This window comes from Taudactylus pleione, unplaced genomic scaffold (genome assembly GCF_031769625.1).
Source record: "Taudactylus pleione unplaced genomic scaffold, aTauple2 ptg000111l, whole genome shotgun sequence".
Lineage (NCBI taxonomy): Eukaryota > Metazoa > Chordata > Amphibia > Anura > Myobatrachidae > Taudactylus > Taudactylus pleione.
This window is the reverse complement of record NW_028284513.1, coordinates 2,512,008-2,526,880: the sequence shown is the minus strand read 5'-3', so window position 1 is coordinate 2,526,880 and position 14,873 is coordinate 2,512,008.

Below are 14,873 nucleotides of genomic sequence, written 5' to 3'. Positions count from 1 at the left end.
TGCAGCCTAGGGATAGGCGTTCATCGCACAGGCAAGAAGCCTGGTAACCAGGGCAATAGGTGCAGGCAGCTGCTACTTCTAGCCTTAACCGCTCCTCCTTGTCATCTGGTCCATTACCTTGTGATCTGTAGGATGGACACGGAGAGCTTGCTGGAGCCTGATAAGGTAATGATGTGGGGTTACAGTACACAGGTTGTAAAGAATGAATGATAGTGGTGGTGTTGTGAGGATGTGTATAGGCTGAATGTAGTTGTAGATGTAATGATTTAGGGGGAGATTTAATAAAGCTTGGAGAGAGATAATATTGTGAGAGATAAAGCACCAACCAATCAGCTCCTAATTGTCATTTTTGAAACCTGTCAAATTTCAAGCCTGTACAGTGAGTTAGAAGCAGACTGGCTGGTGCTTTATCTCTCACAATTTGATCTCTCTTCAAGCTTTATTAAATCTCCCCTTAGTAGTTTGTCTAGTTTGGGTTAATGAAATGCTAGGATGCCCTGTCTGGGATAACGAGGCAGTGAGCTACGTTGGAGTAATAATGCGGTGGGGTGTTCAGTCTAGAGAGACCATAAAGCAGTGTGGGGTAAATGTATGACAGCGGCACTTAACTTAACGCCCCTAACATTTACCGCCCAGACCCCCAATCATACATCGGGGAGAAGCGGTATCAGCGCACCTAATGTGTGCTTATACTGCTTCTGGGCTTCATACATCTCCCTCTGTGTCCGGTGGACTGACAAGGGTGCTGGTGGGGTACTAAGCTGAGTCATTGCCCTAGGTTACAAAAAGCCTAGCTTCATTACTGCATCACAGCACTGAGGTCGTGGGTTTTATTCCCACCACGACCCTAACTGTAGGGAGTTTGTATATTTTCCCCATGCAAATGACTAAACTATTCCCTATAAAGTGATGTGGAATAAGTGTGCGCTATATAAATAACTGGTAATAAAGAAATAATATGGATCCTGTATGTGAAGGGAGTCTGGCAATGCTCTCAAACTAATGGGACCTAATTGTACATCTGCTGGCCCAGGGCCAGCATATAGTTGCAGTGGCAACACCTTTTTATTGTGACATCATGATGCCTACTCTCCAAGATGTCCCGTTCCATTAGGTACAAAACACTCTGCTTCTGGACTCGCCACCTAATATATGATTGCAATCACCTGTGTTGAACTAGGTAATTAATGAGACAGGTGTTTCAGCACAGGTGTCTGCAATCATCAATTAAGAGGGAAGTCCAGGAGCAGAGCATTTTGTACCTACAGGCCCCCATACATCAGCAATTGATTGCACCAATTGTGCAATTTACAATCGATTGTGTATAAAAATCTTTCCATTTTTCAATCGATTGTGGCAATTCTGCAATCAGCAATCGATTGAAAAAGGGAAAGATTTTTATACACAATCAATTGCAAATTGCACAATTGCTGCAATCAATTGCTGATGTATGGGGGCCTTAATGGAATGGGGCATGTTGGAGGGTATGATGATGTCACATGTTCTGGGGCATGAGGTGGAATGAGGGCTGACAAATATGGTATAAGAGACTCCCCAGACGTTGGTTTTTCCACATGCTCCTTATAAGTCCTATAAGACCCACATATGCCCCTCTATCTGTATGTCCATTATTGTGCCCACTCAATCTATATTGGGCACTCCCATTTGTATATACTTTGTGGTGCTCTCCCCCTTCATCTGATTTATCTGTATTATGCTATAAAACCCTCCCCCAAAAAACCTGTATATCCTGTATTGTGCCTTTCCCCTTCCCTCACCTTTATGTTCTGTAGTGTACACCTCTTAATGTATATTTTTTTTGTATTGCACCTCCACACCCATATCTGCGTACTTCTATTGTTCCCTCTTCCCCACCCCTATTTGGTACTACAATAGGTACTGCACCAACAGTGCAGTGGCAGTAAAAAAAAAGTGTAGTGAGTACACCCAAGCCACTGGGAGCAGTATAGGGCCTGTTTGGGTAACTGGTTGAACTTGCCTGACTTACATAATCATAGAGTTCTTACAATATTGCATTGGAGCAGTGTCTGAACTCATGTTGTACTGCTCCGGAAAACTGCTTGTATGTACTTTACCCTCCCTTTAGAATCATTACATCATTGCCTTAGGACATACCAGAATAAATCAGGTTCTCAGTCACGTTCACTCATCAATTTCTACTCAAAAGTGGAATATCCTTAAAACCTGGCCTGTAGGCAAAACTTAGATACTCTGACTAAAAACAGAGAGATTAATGAAAAACAATTATTTCCGTGGCTTCAGTTCTTTCTCACCTCCAGATCCTTGGCAGCCGCACATTGATGGCACAAAGGTTACAGTGGCATTGCAGAATATTTAATGAGAGAGCCAGCACACCTTGTAATTACATTGCAACACACTGCAATTATTTCTCTCTCAAGCCATCTCTTGCTTCCTGCTCATTAATGTTGATGTCACCACCAGCCTGTAATTAAGAATACAGACCACCCAGCTGTGCCCAGCCTTAGGCCCCCACTCAGTCTCTTCACTCGGATGCTGCTACAACTACTGTAAGCAATAATCTGTTTCAGTACTATCACTACCTTTCAGACTAAATATATACACACATTTGTAGAGATTTGTTGTACAATTTATCAATCCACCACAGTACTTCTCAATTGAAGGGCTTCTTAGGCTAAGCATGGGGCTACTTGCATGGACTTCCAGCAATTCTTTCAAAATCACAGCTTTCACATTTTTGGGTTTTCCCAGGTCAAAAAACTAAGAATGCCGTCTATATATGGCGTGATTATGTAGATTTGAACTGGTCATATTTCCCAAAACTGCTCAATCATTGTACTGTACAAAGTATCTGCTTGTTATAAAATTCAGTTTTTATGAGTTATGAGGAAAAACCTGGTCAACATTTCTCATTGCTAAACGTGTGAAGTCATCATTTGACCTATATGTGCAGTAGCCCCAATGCGTACTCTGCGAGACAGTTGTTTCTTATGGCAGCTGAACCACTGGATAAGTATCATTTTACCATACACACTGATTGCAAATTACTCATTGACCTAGCTATTGTGCCCTGTGTAGAAAGATATACAGCTTTTTGGTGTCCATCTGCCAAGTATACATCACCCAGCTTTCAGCAGGTTCATTACAAGGCGACCGTGTGGCATAAATGTTCAAACATATTAAAAAAAAAATTACTTTTTCTCATATCTACAGCTAGAACACAAAACTTAAGGTGCCTACACACTTAACGATATTTTACATGATTTGCCCGAATCACGTATCGTGACGACAAATCGTGTAAAATATGTCCGTCCACTCATGATCACAATGCCAATGCGCGTCCCCGCAGGTCGCGCATCGCTTCTTCAGATCTCCCGTGCTGTAGGGCAGATCTGACAATCAGTCACGATGTACTGGAATAGTTTGGAGGCACAACAGATCGTTTGTCACATTGGACAGTTTTTAACACCAAATTGTGCCCTCGACTGCCGGGGCGCTGCTGGGGAGAGTTCAAGGGGAAATCGGACACAGTGTCGGATCGTGAGCACATCGCCAAGTGTGTAGGCACCTTAACACACAACTACAAAACTCTCAAAAGTATACATGGATCCTAGAGGGAACATAAAGTAATAAAGGGAACGTGCAAATTATGTAAGTTGTATGACAGAATTAAATCACCATCCATCATTCAGTTTCCGTGGTCTATGCTTTACTCCTTTCTACTATGGCCTATACCAAATATGTCCTGCGTTACCTAGAAACTAATTTGACATATTAAATACTGCATCCATATAAAAAAAGTAGAGCAGCCCTCTCTGTCGGCGACAACATTTGGATGAATTAACGTAGCATAAAATGACTATACTGCACAGCACCCCATATGGCTTCTTCAGCACTTGGCTGACATGGACCTCTTTACAATTCACTGGAGCTTCCTTCCAAAATGTTGACACTCCTTGGTAGAGCAACCCTCACCCCCACACACACATACTGTACCTTCTGGCTCTACAGTACAATTTCCCTTCATACACCCCTTGTGTTTCACTTTTCATTCTCTTCCCTCCCTCCATGCCTCCATGCTGTGGGGAAGTACAAGCTCTCCTACTTCCTCCTATCCTTCATTTTATATATAAAATGAATTGGTCTGTTTATTTGTTTGTTTGTCTGTTTGGTTATGCATTCGGGCACCCCTGCACCAATTGGGATGAAACCAACGCGAGGTGGTCCAGTTGGATCCTGGACAGGTTGTAGTGGGGTTAGAGTCCCGGTCAGACCTCCCGTTGGTGTACGCTGGGCAGAACTTTGACCCGGGGAGCCTGTTCTGAGCCTTCCACTCTATAGATTTGGATGACAACTTCACAGAGTAGTAACATTGGATCCAAGAAGACATAATAGGGGGTTTAGGTCCCAGTCGGACCTCACGTTAGTGTACGCTGGGCAAAACGTTGACCCGGGGACGCTGAGCACAACTTTGACCCAGAGAGCCTGTTCTGGGCCTTCCACTGGATGGATTTGGATGAAATCACATAATAAAACTTAATAACTTGAAGATTTAAACCCAGGCATCATGGTGGAGTGTACCCGGCAGAACTTTGACCCAGGGAGACTGTTCTGAGTTTTCCACTGGATTAATTATGGATAACATCACAAAATTTGGACAAACACTTTTCAGAGTGGTAACATTGGATCCCAGAAGACATACTAGGGGGTTGAGGTCTCGGTCGGACCTCCCATTAGTGTACGCTGGGCCGTACTTTGACCCAGGGAGCCTGTTCTGGGCCTTCTACTGGATGGATTTGGACGACATCACATAATAAAACTTAATAACTTGAAGATTTAAACCCAGGCAATGCTGGGTACTTCAGCTAGTTTATGATATAATCTCACTTTTTAAATACTACCCTCCCTCTTAAATGTAAATTTCTAAACCTTATCAACATTTTTTTTAAAACGCTTTTCGAATTTATATTGGTTATTGGTTTTATCTCCCCAGTTAATTATATCTCATTCAGTGATTGCTCATGGGGCAATATTCTCATCAGGTTGGAGCTGAAATTTTAAAGTGGCACTAACAGCGTAAAGCGTAGCATGCTTTACCCGAGGCCATATTCTCAGCTCCAACACGCTGAGAATATAGCCCTGTGAGTGATCATGTCATGAGATATACAGAAGGGAATAAAACCAATAATCAATATGGTGTTGAAATTGTTGTGATTTGTTGTCACCCATGCCCTTCTCAGTTTACCTTTCCCCTTCCCTTCTCTCTTTCTGTACCTCCACACCTCAACTCTCCTTTGTTGCGTTAAAAATTCAATGAAGAGTTTTTAAAAGAAAAACAGAAAGTTGAGTGACTGTTCTTTTATGTATATGTACTCTCTCCTGATTTGAAAATACTAAGCCAGTGGTTCCCAAACTGTGTTTTCAACATGGCACTCTAGAGTATCAACATTATTTTCAAATCGTCCTAAGGACAAAGGTTTCTCATTTAAAAATTCTGCAAAAATTATAAAATTAAGCTAAATGTGCTTCTATGTCTTCTTTAGGTTCAATTATGTGGTGGACAGTGGCGGTTCTAGGGGCAGGCTAACATCGCCGTCGCCCGGAGCGCCGGCCCCTAGAGGGCGCCACTGAGTCCCCAGGAGGGGAAAAAAAAAATTCCCAAAAGAAAAAAAAAAAGGCCACCGCCGGTCCCCCCCGCGTTGCCGGGCGCCCTGACCGGACGGCAGCGGACGCAGGAGCGGGGCCTAAGGTGAGTATTGTGTTTATATTTTTTATTTTTCAGAATGGAGGCATGGGGGCATTACTACTGGGGGTATGTCTATAAAGGGGCATTACTACTGGGGGCATGTCTATAAGGGGGCATTACTACTGGGGGGCATTACTACTGGGGGCATGTCTATAAGGGGGCATTACTACTGAGGGCATGTCTATAAGGGGGCATTACTACTGGGGGCATGTCTATAAGGGGGCATTACCACTGGGGTCATGTCTATAGGGGGGCATTACTACTAGGGGCATGTCTATTAGGGGGCATTACTACTAGGGGCATGTCTATAAGGGGGCATTACTACTGGGGGCATGTCTATAAGGGGGCATTACCACTGGGGTCATGTCTATAGGGGGGCATTACTACTAGGGGCATGTCTATTAGGGGGCATTACTACTGAGGGCATGTCTATAAGGGGGCATTACTACTGGGGGCATGTCTATAGGAGGGCATTACTACTGGGGGCATGTCTATAAGGGGGCATTACTACTGGGGGCATGTTTCTAAGGGGGCATTACTACTGGGGTCATGTCTATAAGGGACATTACTACTGGGGGCACTAATGGGGGCATTACAACTGTGGGCATTACTATAGGGGGCATTACTACTTTGGGCACTACTATAGGGGGCATTCCTACTGTGGGCACTAGTAATGTGGGCACTACTATAGGGGGCACTACTACTGTGAGCACTACTATTGGGGGCATTACCAGTGGGGGCACTACTTTAGGGGACTTTACCAATGAGGGCATTAACACTGTGGGCATTACCACTGAGGGCACTGCATGGGGGGCACCACTACTGGGGCCATTGTGTAAGGGGCAGCTCGGTCCATATTGTAGATGGGGCGGGGGGTGGTTTCACAAAAGGAGGCGTTCCTTAAGGAACGCCTACCGTTTTGTGGGAGGCCGCACTGACATCAGCAGTGATGTAAGTGGGGAGCTACCTACTCGATTAGAGCAGGAAGCTCCCTGGGGCTTGCGGCTGCCGAAACCCAACCTTAGGGTCTCGTCGCAAGCCCTGATGGTCACGATGGTCTTGACCATCGCGACCATCACCCTGATCGGTCACTAAGCTGTGGGTGGACCTGGAGGCCGCACTTAAAAATAGAAGCGGCTGCCCTCATTCAGGACGAGCACTCGCTTCTTGCGAGCGCCTCTGAATGAGGGCCATAATACTCCTCAACATCAACATATTCTTGCAGTTTCAGCAATTTTGGAATGACAATGTTTGTACATTAAAACAGTCAGCTCTAGGATTTGACTATGTGTGAGGGTCCACAAAGGGGTAACAGATATATAGAAAGTCCCCTGCTGTACAGGATGTTTCTAATGCTTTCAATACAGTTAAATGCTGATCATTTATTTTTCTGTGTCAGCAGCGTCCTTATATCCCATCCTTTTCAGCAACATGTGTGGCAGGAGCTTGCAAACAAACACAGATCCTCACACCCACACAGCATGAGGGAGTCTTGTCATCACTAGACCTACACAGCGAAGCATTAATATATATCTATGTGCTCATGTAAAGGCTACACATATACACACAATCTCAGTACCCTAACACACACTAAAACAGATGTGTTATATAATACAGAGAATTGATTCATACATTCTGCTTTTTTGACACATGTTGTACCAAAGACAGAGTGCAGGTCATTTGTAAGGGCAAATAACCTTCTGCCATGCAAATACAGCTTTCCACCTGCAGTGCGCCTTGATTTTTCCAAATGAACCATTATTTCAGCCAGGAAGCATAGATTTATACAGCAAATAAATTGCAGAGTAGCAAAAGTTGGTACATGGAGAATAGATGCAAGGAGTTGAGTATCGTGAAGGCATTCCCATGTAATTATAAAAGAGGTACACCTCAATTAGCAGAAATAAAATCACCATTATCTCTGCAAAAGGAATTCTGTGCCATCTCAGAGCCAATGGAGATGGTTTCTCTCTCTAGCTTTTTATGAAGCAAAACACTTCCATATATGTGTTCCCCCCCCACCACTACTAAATCCTCAACTTGCCCTGTGTTAGACAGCTTTGGCACGTTTCCCTCATAACAGGGTGAGGGCGCCAGGAGATCTATCAGGCCTTAGTAGTAGAGGACACAGCCGAGCGTGTGCGGTCATGGCAATGCCTATTGTGTATATCGGGTTCTATTCATATGTTGCGGCTTCCTATGAAAGAGACGTGGTCCTGCAGTCTTGGGGGCATGGCTGTCTCTATTCATCAGCCTGGGCCCCCAAACAGGCCCGGGCCTCTGTACTTTTTCCCAGCTTTCCCCAATCTCAGCACCTGTGAGCAGGGAAACCACAAGCGTGAGGTCCCCCTTACATTGCACAAACAAACCCGAGGCAGGACATCACAGGACTGATGTCTCCATGATGGGGACTGCAGAAAAGCAACATGCTTCATTCCCAGTGGCAACCAATTGAGATCTTTCTGGTCCCACAAGATTGTAAACCCTGGAATGATATATTTGTTTCGCTAGTGGTTCCATCATAATGGATAGTGTACCACCCTCCCAGAATTAAAAAAGTGATGGACTCTTCCCCATTCCACCCCAAATCCTGGGCTGTGACCATTAAAAGTTCAGGCGGATAGTTTTTATGTAACCCTTTTAGGTTATTACACCACCCCACACACCTGGACTACAGTGAACCAAGCAAGAGAATAGGATTGTATTTCCCATTTGAACTACAACAGCTCCAAAAAAAAAAGAAAGAGGAAAACATATTTCTTTATCTTTAATAAAGCAGTAAGATTTGAGAAATATTTAATTAAAGTTTGTTATATTAGTTTTTGACACTTTTGGTAAAATAATGGTACTGTTGTTTACAGGTGACATCGCATAAAAAGGGGTAAATTCAAAGTAGCACGCAAGTTGACCGCAATTGCACTCTCACCGTGTATGCAGAGTTGCATGCATCTGTTTATCCGCACCACCCCAGTTCGTCTACTTGTGGAAGTAGCCATCATCACTATCAGCATGCACCTCCCTATACCTGGTGCAAGAGATCTGTCTGAAATCAGATGGATCCCTGTTTATACTCAGCTCATCATTGCCCGCAATTCTGTCTACAGTACACACCATCACACCCTCAGAACTTTTAGCCTACATGCAGAGCTGGATTAAGGTTTTGGGGGGCCCGGGGCACTTAAGACAGGGGGGCCCTAAAGTCTAAAATTAAAATCATTCATCATCAATCACTAGAGAGAGAATTACGGTACAATTCGGTGGTAAATATTAATATTATATATAGCATATAGGTATCCTGTAGAAAGGAAAAAACTGCACTCCACAGACTTTTAAAATAGTTCAAATTTGTTTAAATAGTTACCGATATTTCAAGACCTCTATGAATCTTTTCCTCAGGGTACATATTTACACTAATTTAAAAGTATGTGGAGTGATGCTTCTTTCTTTCTACAGGATACTGTACCTATTTGCGTCTACTAAAGTAGGAGTGCACTCCGGCATACTGTTTCTTTTCCAGAGTGCCAAACTTCACATTTAAAAAAAAGTGACTTACCGATAACCTACATCTCCAACTAATTTAGCCAACTGAAGCCATGTCACTTTTGTGGCATCATAGGCATTGTATAACACAGCGCGTTTGCTGCGTGCTGAACAGCGATGCGTTCCTCCCGCGGCACGCAAACCCCTGCGCACGTGACCAGTGTGTGTTAACCAATGGGCGCTTCAAAAGAGAGTTGCTATGCAACATGATAAATATACAATCTCGGTATAAAGAAGCAGGGATAAGCACTCAAAAAAAACCCTGTATAATCCAGGCAGACTATCTTGTCCAGGGGGTAAAATAATATAGGGACTTGGCCATAGGGACACACAAACCAATCTCCAATTATTGTGTTAAAGTACAAGCATATCACTTCTAGCTATACCAGATACATTATATATATATATATATATATATATATATATATATATACACACACACACACACATGTACATATACTGTGTGTGTATATATATATATATATATATATATATACATACATACACACATACACACATCTATCTATCTATCTCTCTCTATAGCTCTATATATAGATATATATGTATAATATATAGATATATATATATCTATATATATATATATATATATATATATACATATATATGGAGAGAGAGATTTATATATAGATTTATATGTATATGATATAGATCTATATATATATATATATATATATATATATATATCTATGTATATATATATATATATATATCTATGTGTATATATATATATATATATACACATAGATATATATATACATAGATAGATAGATATATATATAAATCTATATAACAAAAATTGAGCTGCCTAAACGAATAAGGTCTGTCACTGACTTACCCTAACACTGGGACAGACAGTGCACAGACCAGGCTCCCTGCAGTCGTTGTTGAGCCCAGTGCCCGCTCCTCAGTGGTGAATAAGAAAGGAGGCCAGAGTGGAGGACCGGCGCAGGCAGTCGCGCAGCGTCATGAGATGGGATTGAGTTCATGACGCTGACGCGGCGCCGCACATCACATTGCCAATAGAGAGTATGCGCAGTGCAAGCATCTGACCTCTGCCGGCGGCGCCCACAGCCCATTCAAGTAAGAAAGACGGGGGCCAGGGCCGGCGGTGGAGGCGATGCAGAGTCTCCACTTGGAGCCTGGCTTTCTGCCGCGGAAACGCGGCAGAAAGGTGCTTGGTGCGCTGAGCACTCGGGGCCCCTCTGAACTTCGGGGCCCAGCACAGATGTGCCCCTAGTCCCCTTGTCGCCGGGCCTGGTGGCAGGGGGCACTCTCCGAGAGGGGGGCCCGGGGGTACATGCCCCCAATGCCCCCCCCTTAATCCGGCCCTGCCTACATGCAAATGCCCCATTGCCAACCAGTTGTGAACATCCAGTCACAAGTGTAGATGGGACTGAGGGGTCAATTCAGACATGGACGCTAAGCTGCGCTCTCTCGTAGTCAAGGGGCCGGGTATACAAATTATGTCTTAGAGAGCGACGGAAGAGCGAATGCACGCCGGTATGAAGACGTCCACTTTTCTTTCTTAACCCACATCATCTCCAGGAATTGTATGATTAATCAGAACCAACGAGAGCCATCGGAGCTGCAAGCAGCGCTTGAGGTAGACCCTACCCCGCCGCAAGCACTGCGATCTCTGCAGGCTGCAATACAACCAAGTGACGTGTACAATGACGCATCTTTGCTAATTATGCACACCCAATAAACTCCATTTTGACACCCAGATACGCCTACGTTTGCAGCACCACTCTCCCGTTCACAAGCACCTTCCCCTGTTACCACCCACAAACGCATGATCTGTCACTCAAAGTAGCGTCCAGTCTTTGTACTACGAGAGCACGGTTCCCAGATGCATTGACTGGTTTGCGCATGCGTATTTTGACGATAATCGCCCATAGCGTGCGTCCACAGCTTAGCGGATCGATATGACTGGGAATCGCCCATAGCTATACAGGGGCTGTGCTGTCCATCTAGGGGGCTGTGCTCTCCATTCAGGGGTGTGCTGGGCTGTTCATCCAGGGGTATGCTGTCCATCCGGGGTCTGTGTGCCGAGTCATTCCAGGGGCTGTGTGCTGAGTCCATCCAGGGGCTGTGCTGTCTGTCCAGGGGCTGAGCTGTCCATCCAGGGGCTGTGTGCTGAGTCCATCCAGGGACTGTGACGCTGCACGCCGTACCCCAGTGTATCCATATAACACTGTGTTAACCATATAAGCACTGTGACGCTGCAGGTTGTACCCCAGTGTATCCATATAAGCACTGTGACGCTGCAGGCCATACCCTACTGCATCCATATAAGCACTGTGATGCTGCATGTGGTACCCCCCAGTGTATCCATATAAGTAGTGTGACGCTGCAGGCCGTACCCCAGTGTATCCATATAAGTACTGTGCTCTGTTTGGGGCATTGTAGACTGTTTTTTTGCGTAGACGACAAACATTTTTAAAGTTTATTAAACTACCATCCTGTCTGCCACTGAAATGCCACTCTTGTTTCTTAGAAGTGCCATGTTGGAAGTTGCACTGCCACAGCCACTAAAATCTTCTACATGCGGTTGATGAATCCCAAATATGTCCAGTATCCATATAAGTACTGTGACATTACAGGCTGTACCCCAGTGTATCCATATAAGCACTGTGACGCTGCAGGCCGTACCCCAGTGTATCCATATAAGCAATAAGAACTGTGGCACTGCAGGCCGTACCCCCCAGCAGGGCCGGACTGCCCATGTACATGCATATGCAGTGCTGCTGCTGTGTGCTCTGCTGTGCCAGTGTAACAAGCCACCCGCCGCCGTGCTTCCAGCATCAATAGAATAGATGCAGGTGGCGCTATGCAGTGACTCATCCCTCCTCCCTCAGGACCTCATTCAGAGCCGGACGCTATCAGTCATTCGCTTGTACGCATTCGATTGTTTTAAACCACGCATGCGTCCGGTTCTCATTGCGCATGTGCGGCCGGATCATTGCTTACGGTCATTTTTCGTTCGCTTGTATACACAGCGAACAGGAAGTGACCTATGTCATTTGATTGACAGAATGTTCCGTTTATGGGTGGTAACGGGGGTGGAGATGAGAAAACGCAGGCGTGGCAAGGCGTTTTTTGGGCGTACATGTATTATCTTGTGCGAACGTCCAATGTGGACGCTATTTTGTACACGTCACTGTGTGATCCAATTTCCATTAAGACTGCTCGCTCTGCTTGGGGTCTGGTATAGTCTACTGCAATGACGATGGTCTCCTTGTACTTCCCCGGACTCATCGATGGTGTTGCGATTAATCAAGTGAGGCAAAAAAAACAATTAGCTTTTAATTGCTAAACAGCTTCTAAGGTGTTTCGCAAATAGACCTTTTTTAGTAGCTTAAAACCGAACGTACTCAGCTGCTAATTTCTGGGGCATACAATCAATTAGCTAACAAATGTTTGGGTTTTTTGAGTGCTTTTTACATATTTGTAAGTGTTTATTTTGTAGACAAACAATATTTTACGCATGTTTGTTTTTGTTTTTTTGGACCAAGAAACCAATCGTCCTTTTTTTTTGGATAATTGTTAATTAAAACTCATAAATTGATTTTAACCCTTATTTTTTAGGCAAAATATGAAATGTTTCTATTTCCGTTGTACTGTTTGTAAGTTTGTTAGAGGGATTACCTTTTAACCAGTTTGTGAATAAATCAAGAATAGATTTTTGCAATTTTGTTTCCAAAGTGTAATAATTTTTTTGTTATTTTTGTTTCAAGTTTTTTTTAAAGTAAATATATTTTTTTTCATGGGACAAAATCTAGAAATCATTTTGCCCACACACCCACAAAATAAGTGGCATTTGAACAGAAATAAAACAAATAAAAACAATTCACAAGAAAGGAGAGGGAGGTTTTTGCCATGCAGGTATATGGGGCAAACACAGAGATGGATGGTGGGGAAATTAGCCAGTGCTGTCATCGCCTTTTAGGCTGTTTGGCCGGGGGTTGGAGGGAGCCTGAACGGGTTCGGGAAGTCCTTCGGCTGGCCTGGCCAGAGGCAGATGTTGTGGCCTCTGGACTAGGCATAAGGCTAGGCACATTTGGAGGGATGGCTGTTGTTGTGCCAGAGGTGTAGGGTCCTGATGTTCCGGCAGGAAGGGAGGCTGGCTCCAACATGTGCTGGCGAACGAGCTGCTCCAGGGCATTTGCTATTCGCACGTTGGCCCCAGTATTTTCCGCAAGGGCCTTAGCAATGGTCACGTTGGCCGCAGCACTTTGCTCCAGGGCGTCCGCCACCCGTAGCAGATTGGCGTCCATCCTCAGCAGAATCTCGGTCTGCTGATCCGTTTTACCATTGAGATCAGTGAGGAGGGCCACTGCCTGCGAGGGGGAATGCCCTGGACTGTCTGCCACAGGGTCCCCAGCCGGATCTACTGCTTCCTCCCCTGCAGAGCCAGAAGAAATTCTGCGGCCAAAGCTCACCTCTGGAGCAGACTCATCCGCCTGTGTCTCTGTGAGAAAAAAGAGAAAAGAGTAAAATTATAATCTAGATATTGTCAAAAACACATTTATGAGTTGGTAACATTTACCTGGGGCAACATGAGGAGCCGCAAAGTCTGGCATGTCGGTATCCATGTTCGACACGCCAAACACCTCCTCATCCTGCACACACCCCTGGGCCAGCTCCTCCAAATCTGTGAGCTCAAGTGACACGGGTGGGACCCCCACCTGTCCCCCTTGCATGCCTAGCCCTATCAGCCAGTTTTTGTTTAAGCCGATATTTGAAGTCGCTCCATCTGTTGGTTTAAAATTTGGCATTATTCCTGCAGTATTTTGACCTGTAAACACTTTTTAATAAAATGTAGTTTTTACGTACCGGCGTTTGACCTCCCGGGTTAAACGTTCAAACTCACCCACACCATTGACACCACTGGCTATGTCGTCCCCCAGTTTCCATCTCTGGGTTGCACCCATATTCCTTGGTGCCTGTGCCAGGTTGTCATTTCTCATTTGCACCAAAACCTCCATCTCCTTCCTTGTGAATTGTGGCTGCCTTTTTTTTTGGCCCTAATTTGCCTGCTAGGGCCAGCAGCCTCTTCCATGGCATTCTCCACACCTTTTTTTTAAAATGTTAAAAAAGATTTTTATTAAAGTGTTTTAAAATGTAATGTTAAACATACGCATGTTCCCATCAAAAAAAAAAAACACTTACATGGTGCCTGTTGGCTAGTACTTTGCTGCTCTGTACTCATTTTTTTTTTAAAATGTAGCAGACCGATTTTGGCCTTCAGTGACGTTTTTATACATGCGTCAGCATTATTCGGCCGCATCATTCCTTGTGCGCTCCTACTGTCTGTCCTTAATTTGAGTGGGAAAATAAAGCCTATTTATGGCTTGGTGTGACTCGAGTCGAGGTGGCATGTTATGATTGTTGGAGGTTTTGCATTGGAGTGGATTATTGGCTGATTGTTGAGTAGAAGGAGGACTTGTTTTTTTGGATCTTTTGGGTTTTTTTCTTACTACTTTCTTTTCCGTTAGCATTTTTTTTTATTGTTTGGCTATTTTTATTTGAATTTTAAAAAACCACCGTAAAAAATAATAGTAAA